This window comes from Chionomys nivalis, unplaced genomic scaffold, assembly GCF_950005125.1.
Source record: "Chionomys nivalis unplaced genomic scaffold, mChiNiv1.1 scaffold_29, whole genome shotgun sequence".
Classification (NCBI taxonomy): Eukaryota; Metazoa; Chordata; class Mammalia; order Rodentia; family Cricetidae; genus Chionomys; species Chionomys nivalis.
This window is the reverse complement of record NW_026646888.1, coordinates 3,462,097-3,482,803: the sequence shown is the minus strand read 5'-3', so window position 1 is coordinate 3,482,803 and position 20,707 is coordinate 3,462,097.

Sequence of the window (20,707 nt, the reverse complement as noted above, 5' to 3'; positions counted from 1 at the left end):
TCTTAAAATGGAAAGGAGATGCAATGGGAACTCTAAGCACGAAGTAGATCAGGGAGAACAAGTGAGAAAACTCATGTGCTGAGCTATAGGTGTTCACGTGTATACAGTAGTGAGTGTACGTGTGTTTATATAAAAGGCTTTTCCTGATGTTAGTTCTCTTAAAGGCCACAGATGCAAACATCAGACTCATTCAGTATTCATCATTCCAAGTGCTGGGGTTTAACTTCTGATATCATTCCCCGAAGAAGAAGATAACAGCACTCCATGGAGAAATGGTGGATTGATAGGCAGAGGGAAGCAGAAGGCAGGAGCCTAAAATATCTCATGCATCCAGGGAGTAACTAAGTTCTCAAACAACACAAATGTCAAAAGGAAAACATGAGATGGCATGAAGGCTTGTTGGTTGCCGACCAGGGACAATTTAACATTGCAGAAAACAATAATAGCTGCCATTTTAAATCTTTGGAAGAAAATGTTTCTGAATCCCAACTGCTTGGACTAAAAAAACAGTGGAGGAGAGAACTGGGACCTTGGGATGGCAATTCCAACTCATAAATGCAAAGGAATCATGAAATTAGAACCCCACCACCTGGCAGCCACCATATATGCCTTAATTGGCTCAGGTAAGAATCGTTAATGGATTCTGCCGCTGACTGGAAGTCAAAGAAAATGGCTATTTGCAAAGTGTCAGCATCTTGATGCAGAAGAAACAACTTTGAAATGAAGCAACTGCAGCTCATCCTGATGATCAAAGATACCATCACTTGTGAAGAAACAGCCTGGATATTTAAAAGGACCCATTGGAAGTACAAACAGAACTTGGAACAAGGACATGAAATAATACCAGCCAGAGGTTGTTCAACAAAGAGAGAATGGATTGTATAAGCATGTCACAGTCTGAACACAAAGTGTGGGAATGTGCTATGGAATAGGGACAGGTCACATACAGTGTCTTAGACTAAGGCCTCAGTTGGAAAACAATAATTTGGCTGCAATGAACACAATCAGACAAATAATAAAATGATTAGAAAGCATGGAGTTGAAGTAATCATTTGTAGAAATGTCTCTTTGTACAATTGAGAACCCCAGTGAATCCCTGTGGATAAGTTTTCAGGATAAAATCACAGAAGAAAAACAACAACAATAATAAAAGAAACATCAATAACAATAGTAATAATAGTAATAATAATAATAATGTCGTTTGTTTGTCTTGAGAAAGAACACTAACCATTGTGGGAATTCTGGAGAAGAAATTTGAGAAAGGAATTTTTCAGAATCATGAAAGCAATCTAAAGACCAACAGAGCACAGCAAGGAGAAATAATCAATCAGGACTTGAGGTTGAAGTGCCTGATGAATATAAGTAAACACAGATAATGCTTTCTTAAATATTAGATAAGCAGCAGTTAAAATGACAAGTGATATCTGTCATTTATTGAAATCTGATCTAAGAGGGAGTGATCAGGCATATAAGCCATCATGCAGGCAATAAAGAAGGAATGGCAGAGATGAGAATTGGGGGCTTCTCAGTCCTTGCTTGCATATGACACCTTCCTCCTCCTCATATGCCAGGATGCACCATGCCCCAGCAAAGAATCATCACTTTTGGCTCCTAGTGTTTCCAGTGGGTTTCAGTCACTTGCTGCTCATCACAGTTTGCTTTACCTTTAAACTAGCTATTAACCTTGAGTCATATTGAAAGATGGAACCGTGGCTATCTGAATGGAATAAGTGAATGCCTATGGGGCTAACAATTACTGCTAATTGATACATGACAGTTATACCACTGTGGGTGTTACCTTAGTGCATCCAGAAGCAAGGTGGCCTAGGCAATATAAGATATTGCCTGGAAAGCACATCCTCCATGGCAGCCTCAACTGTCAGTAGCCTATAAGTAAAGTGATAGGGAATAATGCACTTCCTTGATTTCAGATTCAGCTGCCAGTATGTCCCCAATAAATGTCTGGGCCTCTTCTGGTAGTGGTTTTTTTTTTCTTTCTTTTTTTTCTTTTTAGGACAATCTCATTTTACATACCAGAGTTAAATCAATCCGCTGTCTTTCCACTCCTGCCAACTTCTCCCTTCCCCATCCTCCATCTACTCCTCCAATAAGAACTCAGTGTTTGATGAGGCCAGGAAAACATATCTGATGGCAGTTTCAATTGCTAATAGCTCCCCAATAAGAGCTAAGGCCTAGAGGACCTGTCCTCAATGGCCACTTCAATGGGAAAAAGTTCTTGGCTTAGGCATAAGGCCACGTATGTTGCCAACAACTTAAAAAGAAACAGGAGGGCTGTAAGAGCATCAAATTCATGATAGCTTCATTTGCCAGCTGTCCCAAGTAAAAATATGACCTAAAAGATACTTTCCTAAGACAGAATTGCCAATCTTACTACCATTAGCTCATAAGTAAGGGAGAAAACCTGGAGAGTTACCCACAGTAACTCCTCTTGTCAGCAACTCTTCAGTAAGAAAAAAATCATGGAAGTTTACCACACTCTTGGAATCTTTTTCTCCCAGTTGCTCCCCAGGTTGACGAGAGTCTGTTGCTTTGCACAAGAGGCAGAATGGGCTCTCCTAAGTGTTTCTGGTACCACAAAGTCACACCACACAAGGTCCAGCCTCTCAAAGGCCATTGGCCAAAGGATTTTCCACATCACCTCCCCTTTTACCTAATAAGAATGTTCAAAACCAATACAGGACTACATATAATAAGAACAGATATCAAGTATAAAAGTTAGATTGATAGCCAGTATAGGCAATATTGAGCAAGAAATATATGCTCAAAGTTTCAATGATTATTTTATTCCCAGGAGTCTTAGTCTTGTATTAGAAATGGGTTGGCTAGACTATAAAAGGAAGTTATCTACAACTATCAAGTCTTCAACCTCCATCAAGGCCTGAGAATTGAGATAGAATATTACTTGAGTAGCCAATAAATGGATTAAAGCTGTTTCCAAAATGTACAGTAGATTACAGAGACATATGTCTACCTGGGAAATCACCCAGTGTCTCATTTGCAATGTTGAAGCAAACCACTTTGGCTAAGGCCTAGAGTAACTGACATCCCTTTTATAGAGGCAGGAAGATTTTAAAAACAATCTTACCCTATTTGGGCAAGGTTTGACAGTCATTTTTCTTGTATCTTGCTTGTCAAGTCCAGACACCATGCATTTTATCAGTCAAACAAGTGCAATTCATTCATCAAAGCCCAGTTTTACAAAGAATAGTACAAACTCCAAGTACAGTGTCTTTGATGCTCAACATTCTTTCAGGAATAGATCAGTGCTACAAAGAGCCATTGTGTCTCACATCAAAAAAACCCTAAGTTATTTAAATCCCAGTTTCTGCAGTTCCTTTAAGTGTTTGATGATTACCTATCTGTACAGAATACAGTCTCTATGTATCATGAGATCCTGATTAGTGTAAATATAAGTATGGAAAACATGGGTGAATATTAACCTATAATAGTTACTACTTTAATATATAATGTAAAGACTATTACTTCATATTACAATATTAAACAATCTTGGAACAAATGTGCAACAAATGATGACAACAGCCTCATATTGGAAGCAGCTTATAGATACCTTGATCAGAAGTAGAGATGTATGATACATTATAATAGACGAGTCAACCAACCTTGGAATCCAGTAATTTCAATTTTGGGGAATATATCCAGAGATACCCAATCATACTACAAATGCATTTGTTCAACTATGTTCATACCAGCACTATTTGTTATAGCCAGAACCTGGAAACAACCTAGGTGCCCCTCAATAGAAGAATGGATAAAGAAGGTGTGGCATATATTCACTTTAGAGATGCACTCAGTGCAATAAAACAATGACATCTTGAATTTTGCATTCAAAGAATGGAAATAGAAAACATTTTACTGAGATAACCTAGATACAAAAAGATGAATAAGTTATGAACTCCATCAGAAGTGGATTCAAGCCATAAGCCATGGACATTGGGCCTATAATTCATGATCCTACAGAAGAAAACAAGAAGGAGAACCCAAAGAAAAACATATATTTATCCTCCTAGATACTGGATGTAGACAAGATTGCCAGGTGAAAGTTGGGATCATGGGGGTGGCAGGGGGGAGGGAGAAGGGAGAATGGGAGGATTGGGAATAGGGATGAATGAGATTGAGGAAGGATGGATATCGGAGCAGAAAAGAAGATATCACAAGGAAGGGAACCATTTTATGTTTGGCAAAAGACTTGGCTCTAGAGGGGGTCCCAGGTGCCCTGGAAGATGTCCCTAGCTCTTTCATCTGGCAGCAGATGATGGTGTCCCTGAACTGGCCTTATTCCATAGCCCTACTGATAAATATCATGCATATCACCTTAGAACCTTCATCTAGCAATGTATGGAGATAGAGACACTGACACACATTGGATCACTGGACTTAGTTCCCAATGTTCAGATGAAGATCATAAGGAGAGAGAACATGAGTAAGGGAGTTAGGACCTCAAGAATTGCTTCCACACACAGAGACTATGGGACATATCTAATAGAAGCTCAGCAAGTCCAGCTGGACTGGTACTGAATGAGTATGTGATCAAACAAGATTCTCTGAATGTGCCTGACACTGAAAACTGACTGAGAAGCCAATGATAATGGTACTGGGTTTTGATTCTACTGCATGTACTGATTTTTGTGTGCCTAGTCTGTTTGGATTCAAACCTTCCTAGATATGGATGGAGTGGGGAGGGCCTCGGACTTCCCACTGGGTAGGGCACTCTGTTATCTCTGAGGACTCAAGAGGGACAGAGAGGGGGATGGCAGAGTGTGAGTGAAATTTGAAGAAGGGAAGTGGAAATTTTCAATAAATAAATTAAGTAAAATAATACCATACCAAGAGATACATTTTTATCAGTGGTATTTTCTGCCTACCATTAATAAGATCAAGAGAAATAGGAAAAGATGCTAAAGAAATACGTGATAGAGATCTTAGAGAATGAGATGATACATAAGTGATAAAGACAGATGATAATGAAGAGGTCATAGATAAAGAGATGACATAGAGATTAAAGAGCAAGAGATGATAGAGCAAAAGATGATAGAAGAAGATATGATAGAGAAAGAGATGCTAGAGAAGAGATGCTAGAAAATGTGATGGTATAGTACGAGATGGTAGTGGAAGAGATGATAGAAGAAAAGATGAGAGAGAATCAGATGATAGAGAAGTGTTAGAGGAAATCATGATAGAGGAAATATGATAGAGGAAGTGATGATAGAAAAAGACATAGTAGAGAAATAGAAGATAGAGAAAGATGACAGAGAAATAATAGAGTAAGAGAAGATAGAGAGATGGTAGAATAGGAGAAGATAGACTGGGGAATGAAATGATGGCAGATAGAGGTAATTGAGAAATGAATAAAAGATGATCGAGAACAAGATGATAGAGTAAGTGATGACAGAGGTATTAGAGAAACTGATGATAGATAATAGACAATACAGAAAGAGATGATAAAGAAAATGTTATCATAGTAAGATACGATAGTAAATGCAATGATAGAGGAAGAGATGATAGAGAAAGAGATGAAAGAGGTAGTGATGATAGACAAAGACATGGAGGATAAAGTGATGATAGAGGAAGTGATGATTGAGCCATGATAGAGAAATAGAAGAGATGATACATGGGATAGAGAAAGGGATGGAAGAGAGACAAAAAAAATAAATGCTGGAGGATAGACATAGAGACAATAGAGAGATGATAGAAAATGAGATGATAATGAGATGACAGAGTGATGATAGAGATGATAAAGAGATGACAAAGAGATTATAGAGAGATGATAGACAATGAGATGAACTAGAGATAATACAGGAAAAGATGATAGTATAGAAAAAGAAATGATGGAGTATAGAGATGATAGAGAGATGGTGAAAGGTATATGGAAAGAAATCGTGAAATACATACAGAAAGAAGAGCAAATTGTAGATACAGATAGCCCTTTCATTACTTGGTCACAGAGACCCAAGTTTTCACACAGAAACTACATTAATTACAACCTTGTTTGTCCAGTAGCTCACACATATGCCTAGCTAGCTCTTATAACTTAAATTAACCCATAAGTCTTATATAAGATTAGCCTTGTGGTTTGGTAGCTTACTCAGTGCAGCATTCACATCTTGTTTCCAATACATCTGGATGGCGATTGCAGAATGAATATTTTCCTCTTCCCAGGATTCTCCTAATCTGTTTACCTTGCCTATACTACCTGCCTGGATTCTGGCCAATGAACATTTTATTGAACCAACACAAATAACAAATATATACAGGATATAAGATCTTTATTCCACAGTAGTAAACAAAATGTCCCAACACTTCAAGATAACTGAGTTCAAACCTGGCCACTTTTGAAATATGGAGCCTTACCCTGGAATTCTGGTCTACTAAGTTACACTGTATCAAGATGCTTTTCCACAAGGTCAGGGCAATCCTTCAAACTATAAGAGGCAGAGAGGTAAACTAACTTGGGAGTTCCCTCACTATATACATGAGTCAGCAGAAGCCATAGAAACAAATTACTTGATACAGAGTCATTCTAGGTCTAAGCAAATGACTCTAAATATTCTGCTAGAAAATTTTTAGATGACCAATATGTGCAGGACTATCAGCTGTTAGCATGACGAGGGCTCAAGGCTGATGCATAGAGTGTATATATATATGACTGAAATTTCAAAACCCATCTATTCATAATTTGGTCTTCTATACTTTGAGACAAAAAGGATGCTTTTCTTTTAATGTCAGAAAGTTTGGCCAAGCTCTCAAACTCTCCAATCTCTGCCAAACTCCAGATAAAGGAACACATTAAATATGAATATTCAACTTCCTTGTGACTAACATGATATGCCTTCTCATTGGCTAAGGCCATTCACACCTATAGACTGCAACTTCTACCTCAATATATATACTAAAGCTAAACAAATGAAGTAAAACAGAGCTCTTTGTTTTAAAGAAAAAAGGGGAACTACTGTGGGATAACATTCTTGTAGACTATAAAGATTAGTCACTGGAAAGGTACAGACTTTCCTGTAACTAGGCAGGTAATAGAGTTGAGGCTACTACACTAAGTGAAATATGGGAATAGGATGGCAGAGTGACTTATCAGCTAGAGGCAGAAAAAAAATAATGAGAATGACTTATTGAGAAAAGGTAATAAGCCATATTTCTAAACATAGATAAGAATTAAGGGTTAATATAAAATGTAACAGTTAGCCTTTAATAAGTGTGAGCTAAACGGCCAAATAGTTCATAATTAATATAAGCCTCTGTGTGCTCTTTAGAAGTAAGTCACTCTGGGAATAGGCAGGATAAACTCATCTGTCAACTTAGTGCTATGAACTTTCCTCTTACCACTGCTTTCATACTGTCCCATAGGTTTGAGTATGTTGAGTTTTCATTTTCATTGAATTCAAGAAGGACTTTAATTTCTTTATTTCTTCCTTGATCCAGGAGTTGTTCAGTAGTTGCCTGCCCAGTTTCCATGAGTTCGTCGTCTTTCTGGAGGTAGCATTGTTGTTGAATTCTAACTTTAATCCAAGGTAATCTATAAGATACAGGTGGTTGCTAATATTTTTTTGTAACTGTGGATGTTTGCTTTATTACTGAGTATGTGGTCAATTTTTGATTCCATGAGCTGCAGAGAAGTAGGTATATTCTTTCCTATTTGGATGCAATGTTCTATAGATGTCCATTAAGTCCATTTGCTTCATTACCTACTTTAATCCTCTTATTTCCCTGTTAGGTTTCTGTCTGATTGACCTGTCCATTGGTGAGAGAGGAGTGTTAAAATCTCCTACATTAGTGTGTATGGTTTGATGACTGCCTTGAGATTTAGTTATGTTTCTTTTACATGAGTGGGTGCTTTTATATTAGGGGCATAGATATTCAGGATTGAGACTTTGTCCTGATAAATTGTTCCTGTTATGAGTAAAAAATGACCTTCTCCATCCCTTCTGATTGATTTTAGTTTGAATTCAACTTTGTTAGGAAGTAGTATAGTCACACCTCATTGTTTCCTAGGTAAATTTTCTTGATAAATATTTTCCCAGCCCTTTACCCTGAGTAGATGTCTGTCTTTGTGGTTGAGGTGTGTTTCTTGTAAGCAGAGGAATGTTGGACCCTGTTTTCATATCCAATGTCTTAGCCTGTGTCTCTTTATAGGTGAGTTGAGGCCATTAATATTAAGTGATATTAATGACCAGTGGTTGTTAACTCTGGCCATTTTTTCTTTATCTCTTTTTTTACCCTTCTTCGAGTTGTGCTGGTGAAGGGTCATTAGATATCTGAGTTATTGTGGGCATTGTTGGACTCCTTGGGTTGTGATTTTCCTTCAATTACTTTCTGTAAGGCTGGATTTTTGGCTATGTATTGTTTAAATTTGCTTTTATCCTGGAAAATTTTGTTTTCTCCCTTTATATTCTATGAAAGCTTGGATGGGTATAGTAGTCTGGGCTTGCATCCATGGTCTCTTAGTTTCTGCAGTACATCTATCCAGGACCTTCTGGCTTTCATTGATTCCATAGAGAAGTCAGGTGTAATTCTGATAGGTTTACATTTATAAGTAACTTGGCCTTTTTCCTTTGCAGCTCTTTATTTTATTTCTTTGTTCTGTGTGCTTTGTGTTTTGATTATTATTTGGCGAGGGGATTTTTTTTTTTTTGATCCAGCCTATTCGGTGTTCTGTATGTTACTTGAACCTTCGTAGGTATATCTTTCTTTAGGTTGGGAAAGTTTTCTTCTATAATTTTATTAAATATATTTTCTTGACCGTTGAGCTGCGCTTCTTCCCCTTCTTCTACTCCTATTATTCTTAGGTTTGGTCTTTTTCTTTTGTCCCATATTTTCTGAATGTTTTGTGATGAGAGTTTGTTGGCATTGCTGTTTTCTTTGATCAGCGTGTTTCTTTTCTCTATGGTATCTTCAGAATCTGAGATTCTTTCTTCTATCTCTTGTATTCTGTTGGTTATGCTTGTTTCTGTAGTCTCTATTCGTTTACCTAGATTTTCCATGTCCAGCCAGCCTTCTGTTTGTGTTTTCTTCTTTGCCTCAATTTCAGTTTTCAAAACTTGAACTGTATCCATTATCTGTTTGATTGTGTTTCCTTGGTTTCTTTGGGTATCATTCACTGATTTACTCAATTCTTCAAACTTTCTGTTATACTTCTCATCCATTTCTATAAGGGCATTTTTACATGCTGTTTAAGATTGTCAAATACTTTCATAAAGTCAATTTTTTCTACTTCTTCATGATTAAGGTGTTCATGTTCTCCTGTTGTGAGGTCGCTGGGTCCTGGTGGTTTAATATTATTTTTCAGAATGTTGGATGAATTTTTGGGGTCGCTTATGTACCCTATCATATTGTCTGCAAATAATGGAAGTTTAACTTCTTCCTTTCCAATTTGAATCCCTTTGATCCCTTTATGTTGTCTTATTGCTATTGCTAGATTTTCAAGCAGTATATTAAAGAGGTATGGAGAGCGTGGACAACCTTGTCGTGTTCCTGATTTTAGTGGAATAGCTTTGAGTTTCTCTCCATTTAATTTGACGTAAGCTGTCGGCTTTTATAACTAGCTTTTATTATACTTAGGTATAAGCCCTGTATCCCTAATCTCTCTAAGACCTTTATCATAAAGGGATGTTGAATTTTGTAAAATGCTTTTTCAGCTTCTAATGAAATGATCATATGGGTTTTTTCTTTCAGTTTATTTATATGATGGATTACATTGATAGATGTTCGTATGTTAAACCAGCCCTGCATCTCTGGGATGAAGCCTACTTGATCATAATGGATAATTTTTCTAATGTGTTCTTGGATTAGGTTTGCGAGTATTTTTTTGAGTATTTTGGCGTCGATGTTCATGAGTGAGATTGGCCTGTAATTCTCTTTCTTGGTTATGTCTTTGTGTGGTTTTGGTATCAGAGTAACTGCAGCTTCATAAAATGAATTTGGCAATGAGTTCTCTGTTTTTATATTGTGAAATACATTAAGGGGTATAGGTATTAGGTCTTATTGGAAGTTCTGGTAGAATTCTGCATTGAAGCCGTCTGGACCTGGGTTTTTTTTTTTGGTGGGGAGGCTTTTTATAACAACTTCTAATTCTTTGCGACTAACAGGTCTATTTAGATTGTTCACCTGATCCTGGTTTAAATTTGGTATATGGTACTTATCTAAAAAAGTGTCCATTTCTATCACATTTTCCAATTTTGTGGCATACAGGTTTTTGTAGTAAAATCTAATGATTCTCTGAATTTCGTCTGTGTCTGTGGTTATGTCTCCCTTTTCATTTCTGATTTTGTTAATTTGCATATTCTCTCTCCGCCGTTTGATTAGTTTGGATAGGGGTTTATCAATTTTATTGATTTTCTCCAAGAACCAGCTTTTTGTTTCATTGATTCTTTGGATTGTTTTCTGTGTTTCTATTTTGTTGATTTCAGCCCTCAATTTGATTATTTCCAGTCTTCTACTTCTCCTAGGTGAGTCTGCTTCTTTTTTTTTTCTAAAGCTTTCAGGTGGGATATTAAGTCTCCAATGTGTGCTTTCTCCATGTTCTTTATGTGGGCACTTAATGCTATGAACTTTCCTCTTAGCACTGCTTTCATAGTGTCCCATAGGTTTGAGTATGTTGAGTCTTTGTTTTCATTGAATTCAAGAAAGACTTTAATTTCTTTCTTTATTTCTTCCTTGATCCAGGTGTGGTTCAGTCGTTGACTATCTAGTTTCCATGAGTTCATAGGCTTTCTGGGGAGAGCATTGTTGTTGAAATCTAACTTTAATCCATGGTGGTCTGAGAAGACAGAGGTGGTTACCGATATTTTTTTGTAACTGTGTAAGTTTGCTTTGTTACTGAGTATGTGGTCTATTTTTGAGAAGGTTCCATGTGTTGGAGAGAAGAACGTATATTCTTTCCTATTTGAGTGGAATGTTCTATAGATGTCTGTTAAGTCCATTTGATTCATTACCTCCCTTAATCCTCTTATTTCTCTATTAGGTTTCTGTCTGATTGACCTGTCCATTGGTGAGAGAGGAGTGTTGAAATCTCCTACTATTAGAGTGTGTGGTTTGATGACTGCCTTGAGTTTTAGTAACGTTTCTTTTACATAAGTGGGTGCTTTTATATTAGGGGCATATATATTCAGGATTGAGACCTCATCCTGAAGAATTGTTCCTGTTATGAGTAAAAAATGTCCCTCTCCATCTCTTTTGATTGATTTTAGTTTGAAGTCAACTTTCTTAGAAATTAGTATGGCCACACTGACTTGTTTCTTAGGTCCATTTGCTTAATAATCCTTTTTCCATCCCGTTCTTCTGACTAGATGTCTGTCTTTGTGGTTGAGGTGAGTTTCTTGTAAGCAGCAGAATGTTGGATCCTGTTTTTGTATTCAATCTCTTAGCCTATGCCTCTTTATAGGTGAGTTGAGTCCATTGATATTAAGTGATATTAATGACCAGTGGTTGTTAACTCCGGTTAATTTTCCTTTCTTTCTTTCTTTCTTTCTTTCTTTCTTTCTTTCTTTCTTTCTTTCTTTCTCTCTCTCTCTCTCTCTCTCTCTCTCTCTCTCTCTCTCTCTCTCTTTCTTTCTTTCTTTCTTTCCTTCTTTCTTTTGGCAGTTGAGTTTGTGTGTTTCCCTTCTTCAAGTTGTACTGGTGAAGGGTCATTAGATGTCTGAGTTATTGTGGGCATTGTTGGACTCCTTGGATTGAGATTTTCCTTCTATTATTTTCTGTAATGCTGGATTTGTAGCTACGTATTGTTTAAATTTGTTTTTATCGTGGAAATTTTTTTTCTCCATTTATAGTGAACGAAAGCTTGGCTGGGTATAGTAGTCTGGGCTTGAATCCATGGTCTCTTAGTTTCTGCAGTACATCTATCCAGGACCTTCTGGCTTTTATGGTTTCCATATAGAAGTCAGGTGTTAGTCTGATAGGTTTACCTTTATAGGTAACTTGACCTTTTTCCTTTGCAGCTCTTCATATTCTTTCTTTATTCTGTATATTTGTGTTTTGATTATTATATGACGAGGAGATTTTTTTTGATCCAGTCGATTTGGTGTTCTGTATGCTTCTTGGACCTTCAAAGGAATATCTTTCTTAAGGTTGGGAAAGTTTTCTTTTATAATTTTATTAAGTATATTTTCTGGACCATTGAGCTGTACTTCTTCTCTTTCTTCTATCCCTATAATTCTTAGGTTTGGTCTTTTTATTGTGTCCCAGATTTCCTGAATGTTTTGTGATGAGAATTTGTTTGTTATGCTTTTTTCTTTGAATATAGTATTTATTTTCTCTGTGGTATCCTCAGTGTCTGAGATTCTTTCTTCTATCTCTTGTAATCTGTTGGTAGTACTTGTCTCTGTAGGTCCTGTTCATTTATTCAAATTTTCCATCTCCATCCTTCCCTCGGTTTGTGTTTTCTTTATTACTTCTACTTTATTCTTCAAGTCTTGAACTGCTTCCCTTACCTGTTTGATTACTTTTTCTTGGTTCCTTTGGTTTTCTTGGGTATCTTTGAGGGATTTATTCATTTCCTCTACCTTTTTGTTTGTAATCTCTAATTGATCATGGCAGTTTTTCCTCTCCTGTTTAAGGTCCTCTATTATTTTCATATAATTCACTTTTGAGTCGAATTCTTCTAATTCTTCTGGATTAGGGTGTACACTTCTTATTTTGGGATTCCTGGATTCTGATGATGTCACGTTGCCTTTCAAGTTGTTGGGGGAATTCTTGCATTGGCGCCTGCCCATCTTTTCCTTCAAATGGAGCCAGGAGAGGCCTGGTGTCTTGGACCAGTCTTTGCTGTGACTAACTCTCTGGGTGTATCTTCTCAGTGTAGGGGCAGGAACTGTTCCCTTCCAGATGAACTCCTCAACACCGAAACAGGGACACCTTGTATTCCAATGACCCACGGAAAAAAAGGGCGAATGCATGGTTAGGGCAGGGTCAAGTAGAACACAGGCAACACTGCAGTACAAGCTGGAGGTGCCTGCGCTCCCTTTAGGGGGTTGTTGAGGCCTGCCCACTAGGCAGGCACTCACTGCTCTGGTTGGGTAGCCTTAGTGAAGGGGGGTTTGTGCTCTCTACTGGGACAGTGTACTCCAGGATAGCACACACTCACCCGACCAGATGGAATTTCTCAGCACCTACACAGGGACTCCTGGTAGCCCCAATGAGCCAGGGAACAAGGGAAGTAGGAGGCAGGAGGAGCGGGTCCAGGAGAGCACAGCATACCCAGCAGCCCCAGCAGCAGGGGCCCGCGTTCCCTGTCGGGGACCTTGAGGCCTGCTCTCTTGTCAGGCACTCACTGCTCTGGGTTGGTAGCCTTAGAGAAAGGGCAGGAAGCTGTTCCACAGCAAAGGACCTTGCAGACAAGGCAGGCTTGGGGGTGGGGTTGGGGGCGTGTGTAAAGGAAAGAAAGCCCTACAGCAGGACCTGGGGGAGGGGTGTTTGTGCTCTCTACCGGGACAGTGTGCCCCAGGATAGCACACACTCACCCATTCAGATGGAACTTCTCAGCACCTACACAGCGACTCCTGGTAGCCCCAATGAGCCAGGGACCAATGCAAGTAGGAGGCAGGCAGAGCGGGTCCAGGAGAACACAGCAGACACTGCAGCCCCAGCAGCAGGGGCCCGTCTTCACTGGCGGGGACCTTGAGGCCTGCCCTCTAGTCAGGCACTCACTGCTCTCTAGTTCTATCTTCTTATTGGCTAATTCTCACATCTTGATTAACCCATTTCTAATAATCTGTTTAGCACCACGAGGTTGTGGCTTACCGGGAAAGAATCAGCGTGTCTGTCCTAATGTCTGGTTCCATGGCATCTGGCCCAGAGGGAAGAGGCATGGCGATTGCCTCCCTTCCCTCTTCCTCTCAGCATTCTGTTCTGTCTACACCATCCACCTAAGTGCTGGCCTATCAAATGGCCAAGGCAATTTCTTTATTAACCAATGAAATCAACACAAAACAGAAGACCCTCCAACATCACACACAGAGTCTTGCCCTCTAAGTCGTGCTGGACTGAAACACAGTGTGTATGTAGTCTAGGCTGACTTTATAGTCCTGAAGATGCTGCTGCTTCAGGTCCTCCTTAGCTGCACTGAATCACTGTTAGTATTGTGGGTTAATCAAGGACTCATATAGCCCAGGCTGGCCACTCTGTAGCCAGCGATGACCTTGAGCAGGATCCTCATCTTCTCAACTCTAACCGCCCACTGCAGGAATTCCTGCTCTCCAGCCACTCTGCCATGTTAAGTAGGAAAACCTCCAGGTCAGGATAGGCATGGGTGAGTTCCAGGCTGAATGGAAACCTGTCTCCAAAAGAATATGCTAATTCTAAATGTTCTGAAGTATCAAATCTGGAGACCAGGCCTGGCAAGATGGGTGGACGGGACTGTGTGGCAACAGGACATGCCAGCATCCTTGTGTCATCTTCGCCTGCTGGGGAAGGGAGCAGGTGTGGGAACTTGCTAGCCCATATCAGTGAGACACCCTGTCTCCAAGATTAAAGTAGGGAAGCACCCATTTGCCTCAAGATGGGGAGCTAGATGCAGGCAGATCTCTGTGAGTTCAAGGATAGCCTGGTCTAGAGAGCCAGTTCCAGGAGAGCCAAGTAAACACAGAGAAACCCTGTCTCAAAAAACAAGCAAAAAGATTTAAGGAACAAAAGCATTTGATGAATATTCCTGGTCTACGTTTGTGCTCAAAGGGTGAGGACACACAGACAGCCACACACAAACAACCACACACAGACTTATGGCCATGCATGTATCATGAACAAATACATATACGCATTTTGTAGAGTTATTCAACCCTGTCCTTGTCTGTTCCCCTTCACTGCTGACTGTACCTTGTACTCATGGAATTCTTTTTTCTTTGTGAAACCACATGACTCCTAAACCTTACAGTGACATAACTATTAGTTCCTTATAATAAAGCAATTTTTTGAGGGTGTTCACAACAACATTCCAGGAGGGCGTGGTCTATCATACCATGTTGGGGTCGAATAAGATCCGCAGGGTGTCATCGTCCCACCTAGCTCAGTCAGTAGAGCATGAGACTCTTAATCTCAGGGTTGTGGGTTCGAGCCCCACGTTTGGCGCCATTCTGTAAGTAGGAGCTGCAGGCTGTGCTCCTGCTGCCCCAGTTCCTGGTCGCCTGGCTAGCTCATGTCCCAAAATAACAACACACAAACTGTATTCTGCTTAGCCTATTATATCTAGCCTCTTCTCTGTTAACTCGCACCTGGACTAGACCATTTCTAATAATCTGTATAGCACCCCAAGGTGCGCTTACCGGGAAGATTTTAGCCTACTTCCATCCTGGGTCGGAGCTTCATCGCATCTGTCCCAGAGAGCAGAGCTAATGTGTATAATCTCACTTCCTCTTCCTCCCAGCATTCTGTTCTGTTTACTCCAGCCACCTATATACTAACCTATGAGGGCCAAGCAGTTTCTTTATTTTTTAACCAATGAACTTCCTCCATCAATTATGTATATAGAATTCTACCTGCATGTATTTTTGCATGCTAGAAGGTGGCATGAGATCTCACTAGAGATGGTTGTGAACTACCATGTGGATGCTGGGATTGAACCCAGGTCCTCTAGAAGAGCAGTCAGTGCTCTTAACTTCTGAGCAATTTTTCCACCCCTGCATGGCCACGTGGATCATGCTGTCCTTGAACTTACAGAAATCTGCCTGCCTTTGCTTCTCCAGATGGGATTAAGGCGTTTACCAATTATGCCCAGCTGAGAGCTTCTTTAGAGGCTGTGGCATAAAAATACAGCTATACTTCAACCCTTGGCTGAAGAAAGTCAATTATCATAGAGGGACATCCTCTTAAGTGCAGATTGAGAAGGTCACACTTAGAACAGCGAGGAAGGAAAAGAACACCTTCCTGGCTAGCCATATCAGCCTGTCAATCTTGTGATCAATGGGGTTATGATGTCACCACCGTATTACCTTCACATCTCAAGTACTAACATTCTTATTCCAAATAAGTTGTGAACTGTAGCTCTGTTTTTCATTTTTCAAATCCCATATCTGTATTTCTACTCTTATTTATCACATTATTTAACTAATACTCATTTCCGTATTTTGCTTGGTGGGTCAGAGCAATTGGCATTCACTCTAATTGTACTTAAAATATTGTTTTTAAAATTTTTACCTTGAATAATAAAATACATTGCCATTTAAAAAATAGCTTTATAGCCATGTGTTCATGCATGTATCCCAGCACTTGGTTGGTGACAGCAGGAAGACAGGGAGATAAGAGAGACATCTTTGGCTACATTGCAAGTTCCAGACCAGCCTGTAGTATATGAAACACTATCTTTCAAAAGTAGCTTTAGTGAGATATAATTCATATGATAGCATATGATCTACATATTGTTTAAAATGTGTAACTGCCTAGGTGGTGGTGATGCACACCTATAATCCCAGGACTCATGAGGCAGAGGCAGGCAGTTAGTCCCCTGTGGGTTCTTTCATAGCCAGGTCTGTTTCACATACAAACCGTGTCTTGAAAAAACAGAAATAAACAAACAAACAAACAAACAAATAAATGTGTAACTGAGTGGCTTGTAGTATATTGGTAGAGTTGTGCAGCAATCACCACAGTCTAATTTAGGACTATTTTACCTTCCCCAAACAAACATATATTCTTTGAGAATCACTGTTCATTATTTGTCTCTCTTCCATGCCATTCTTCCTTTCCTGTTTTGTTTATTTTTTTCAAGGCTCTTCTTGAATAACTTTGAGCTCTAGATCTTTTTGCCACACCTCCTAAATGCTGGAATTACAGTTGTGCACCACCACATTCGGTATCCCACTTGCTGCTTTGGACATCTGGCCATGTTGTGTAAATAAATTTATACAGGAATTAATTTTTTGCTACTTACAGAAATGTTTTCAAGGTTTATCCATATGGCTATGTATCTGAATTTATTTCTTTTTATTGCTGAATAAACTCCATTGTATGAATGTACTTGTATCACATTTTTTGTTCATGAAGGTGATGCATATTTTGATAATTTCCATTTTGGGATTGTTGAGAACAATGTACTATGTCCGGTTTTTGTGTGTGTGTGTGTGTGTGTTGACTCATGTTTTCCTTTCTGGTGATTGGAGCAAGCAGTTGTGATCATTGTGCAGCTTCCCTAAGGCAGTCCCAGAATGTTCCAAATTTCCAGTGGTGTAAGGGTGATTTGGTTGTCTGCTTGACTGACATCCCCTTTGCTGAAGGCACTTAGAGCAATGGAGTGTATAGCAGCTGCCAATTAGAAAATCAGATTACTCCATTCTCCAAGATTTTTACTTATTAAAAAATAGACATCAGAAGGTTTCATTTTTATATTTACTTTTTTTAATTAAGATTTTTTAAAACATACAGTCTCCTCCTTTTACATAACTATCCCCATTCCCAACCCTTCCTCTCCTCCTGCTTCCCTCATCTTCCCCATCCCACTCCCCCATCCACTCTTCATAAAGGGTAAGGCTTCCTATGGGGAGTCAACAAAGTCTGACACTTCACCTTGAGGCAGGTCCCTCCCCTGAGCAACGTTATCCCTCCAAAAAGAATGTGCTCCTAGATGCCAGTTCAAGTGCTAGGGATAAAACCTGATCCTATAGCCTGTGGCCCCACAGACTGCCCAAGCCTTACACTGTCCCCCATATTCAGTGGGCCTAATTTGGTCTTCTGCAGGTTCCCCCGCTGTCAGTCCAGAGTCAGTGAGCTCTCACTAGCTCAGGTCAGCTGTTTCTGTGGGGTACCGGGCGCGACATTAACCCCAACCAACCAGCTCCCTCATGCTACACCCGGGTTTAATTCCCAGCACCCACATGGCAGCTCGCAGCTGTCTGTAACTCCAGTTCAAGAGAATCTGACATCGTTATACCAATGCACATGAAACAAAGTTAAATAAAGCTAAAAAAAAAGATAAGTAATGTAGAAACTATTCTGGCTGGAACATTTATTTCTGACCAAGGAAATAATTTAATTGAAATGTCTGTAACTTATCCTGCTCCAGATGAAGTTTTTTTAAGTGTTTAGATAATTCTCAATAAGTGAGTAATAAATTTAAGCATGTAATAGATATTTGTACAACTAATTTAGGACTTTAAAATATAAGCTACATATTGAAACATCTAAGCAGTCTAGAACACAGTTGTTAGCGTCAGTGTTATTTGTTTTGTGTTTTGAGACAGGGTTTTGCTATGTAGTCCTTTCTGGCTATGAACTCAAAGGATCTGCCTGTCTCTGCCTCTAGACTATTGAAGGGATGGGATCAGACACCCAGCTTTAGTGGTTTTTGTAATGGTGCATATAGAGTTAGGACTCTGTAAAGTGCTACATAAGGTTAAGTCTTGAAGTGTTAACATGCATCTTGCGTTGTACTACATTTGGTTCTTCATTTAGTTATGTGCTTTGAGAATAGATTGGTGATTAGCAAAAGCTAAACCAGTAATAATAGCCACAAATAGTTCTAAGTATTTGGGTAGTTATGTATTTAGCTTATTTTTTATTTATTTATTTATTTTTTTATTTTGATAGTCTTACATAGTCTTCTGTAGTCTAAGCTGGCCTGGAACTCATGAAGTTTAGGATGAATCATTCCTGCTGCCAATTCTACTTTAATGCTGTCGTTATGGGTGCACATCACCGAACCTGGGACATTTGAATATTTTCATTCTTTTGGAGTTTAAGAATCTACGTAATTGTTACATTGTATGTTAGATAAGTAATGATGTTCATTTGTCAAAATGATGTTTAATTAAAGTATTGCTTTATATAAAATTTTAAAAAGTTACGTTTTTGTGTGTATGTGTGTGCATATGTTTGTGTGCTTTGATTTGTGTGTAGAATCAGAGTGCAAGTTTGCAGATTTTGTACTCTCGTTCCACCTTTATGTGGATTCTGGTGATTGAATGTATTTCATTAGGCATGTGCAGAAAGTACTTTTACTTGCTAAGTCATTTTGCTGCCCTCACTTTACATAGTTTTAATTTTGTTGTTGTTGTTAAAATTGCAGAAGAATAGACTTTATAGACCTGGTTTTGAAGGAGGTTTTATTGGCCTGATATGATCTCAAGCATGTTTGTTGTTCTGGTATTACAGAGTAGAATACCAGTTTCTTCATACATATTCCCTGTCTAGTTTCATTCTTTTTATTGGCTGCATCTGTATTATTCTTTTGTGTTTTTTGATGCAGGGTTTCTCTGTGTAGTCCTGGCTGTCCTGGAACTTTGTCTGTAGACCAGGCTGTCCTGGAATGGAGAGATCCACCTCCCTCTGACTCCCAAGTGCTGGAATTAGAGGCTTGTCTCACCACTACAGGCAGCATCTGTACTTTTAAAACTTGTATTTTTCTTCTCTTTTGAAAGTTGTGTCTTTATTTGTTTCTTTACATTTGTGCTTGCCATTTTTAAAAATTCTTCCTCCTATTTCCTGTAATTTAGAACTTTGAAACACACATTGTTTGGTGAAATAGTCAAGTAAGTGAGCAAGCATCATTGCTGTGAAAACAATGTGTTTCCTGGGGAACCTCTGATGTGAGTAAACAGTAAACTTCAAAAGGTTCTGTATGGAATGTGATCTTGTCAAGCAATATGGATGTATAAAAAACAGACTCTGGACCTGATTGGTTTTCATATGGACTTTGATTTAAGGAGTGGCTTTTATGGAGCACATTTGGTAATAATAGAACCGGCCAAATGTTTGGGTTTGTGTGAGGTGAAGGACTTTATGACATTGGTAAAGAAGGGTGGTCAGTGGAGACCATGAGCCTTGGAGAAACAAAGAAGAAGGTGGGGTGAGAATAGCTCTTGAAGTCCAAAGGAAAGATAATTGAAAGCATTCAGATAGTCATGGTGGTGCAAGCCTGTCATCCCAGAACTTGGGAAGTGGAGGCAGGAGAAACTCAAATTTGTATGCAGTCTGCTCTGTGTATCAAGTTCTAAGGTAGTCTGGGGTACACAATGAGAACCGCTGGCAAGAAAACATTTAAAATAGATGTGGATCTGAGTGAATGTATCTTTTAGGTTTTGAATCATTTTTAGATGACTATAAATTTGCATGTAGTTGAACAAAATAATACAGGGATTCCTCTGTACTCTTTACTCAGTTTTCCCCATTGATAACATCTTATAAATACTACGATGTCAGGTCCACAGTATTGATATTGTACCTTGATAATTAAATTGACATACTTCATCATCACAAGGAATGCTCAGGGTACCTTTCTTATAGCTTGGCTCATTTCCCTCTGCCTGTATTTTCTCTTCCAACCTGACAACCAGTCATGTGTTTTGTATCAGGTTTTCAAAGAACCATATCTTATATACCCTACCTAACATTCTAGGATTTACTTTTTCCACTTAGCGCTGAGGTTTATCCTTTTGTTATAATGTAGCAACAGTGTACTTTTTTTTTAATTGCCGAGTAGTTTGCCACAGTATAACTGTACCACTTTTTATCATTTACTCTGAAGACATCTTGGTTGTCTCTGGGTCTTGGCTATTATAAATAAAGCTCTTATATAAACATATACATATAGACTTGTCTTTGAACATATGCTTTTCTTTTCTTTTTTTTAAATTTTGTTTTGTTTTGTTCTTTTCGAGACATGGTTTCTCTGTAGCTTTTGGAAACTGTCCTGGAACTACCTCTTGTAGAACAAGCTGGCCTCTTACTCACAGAGATC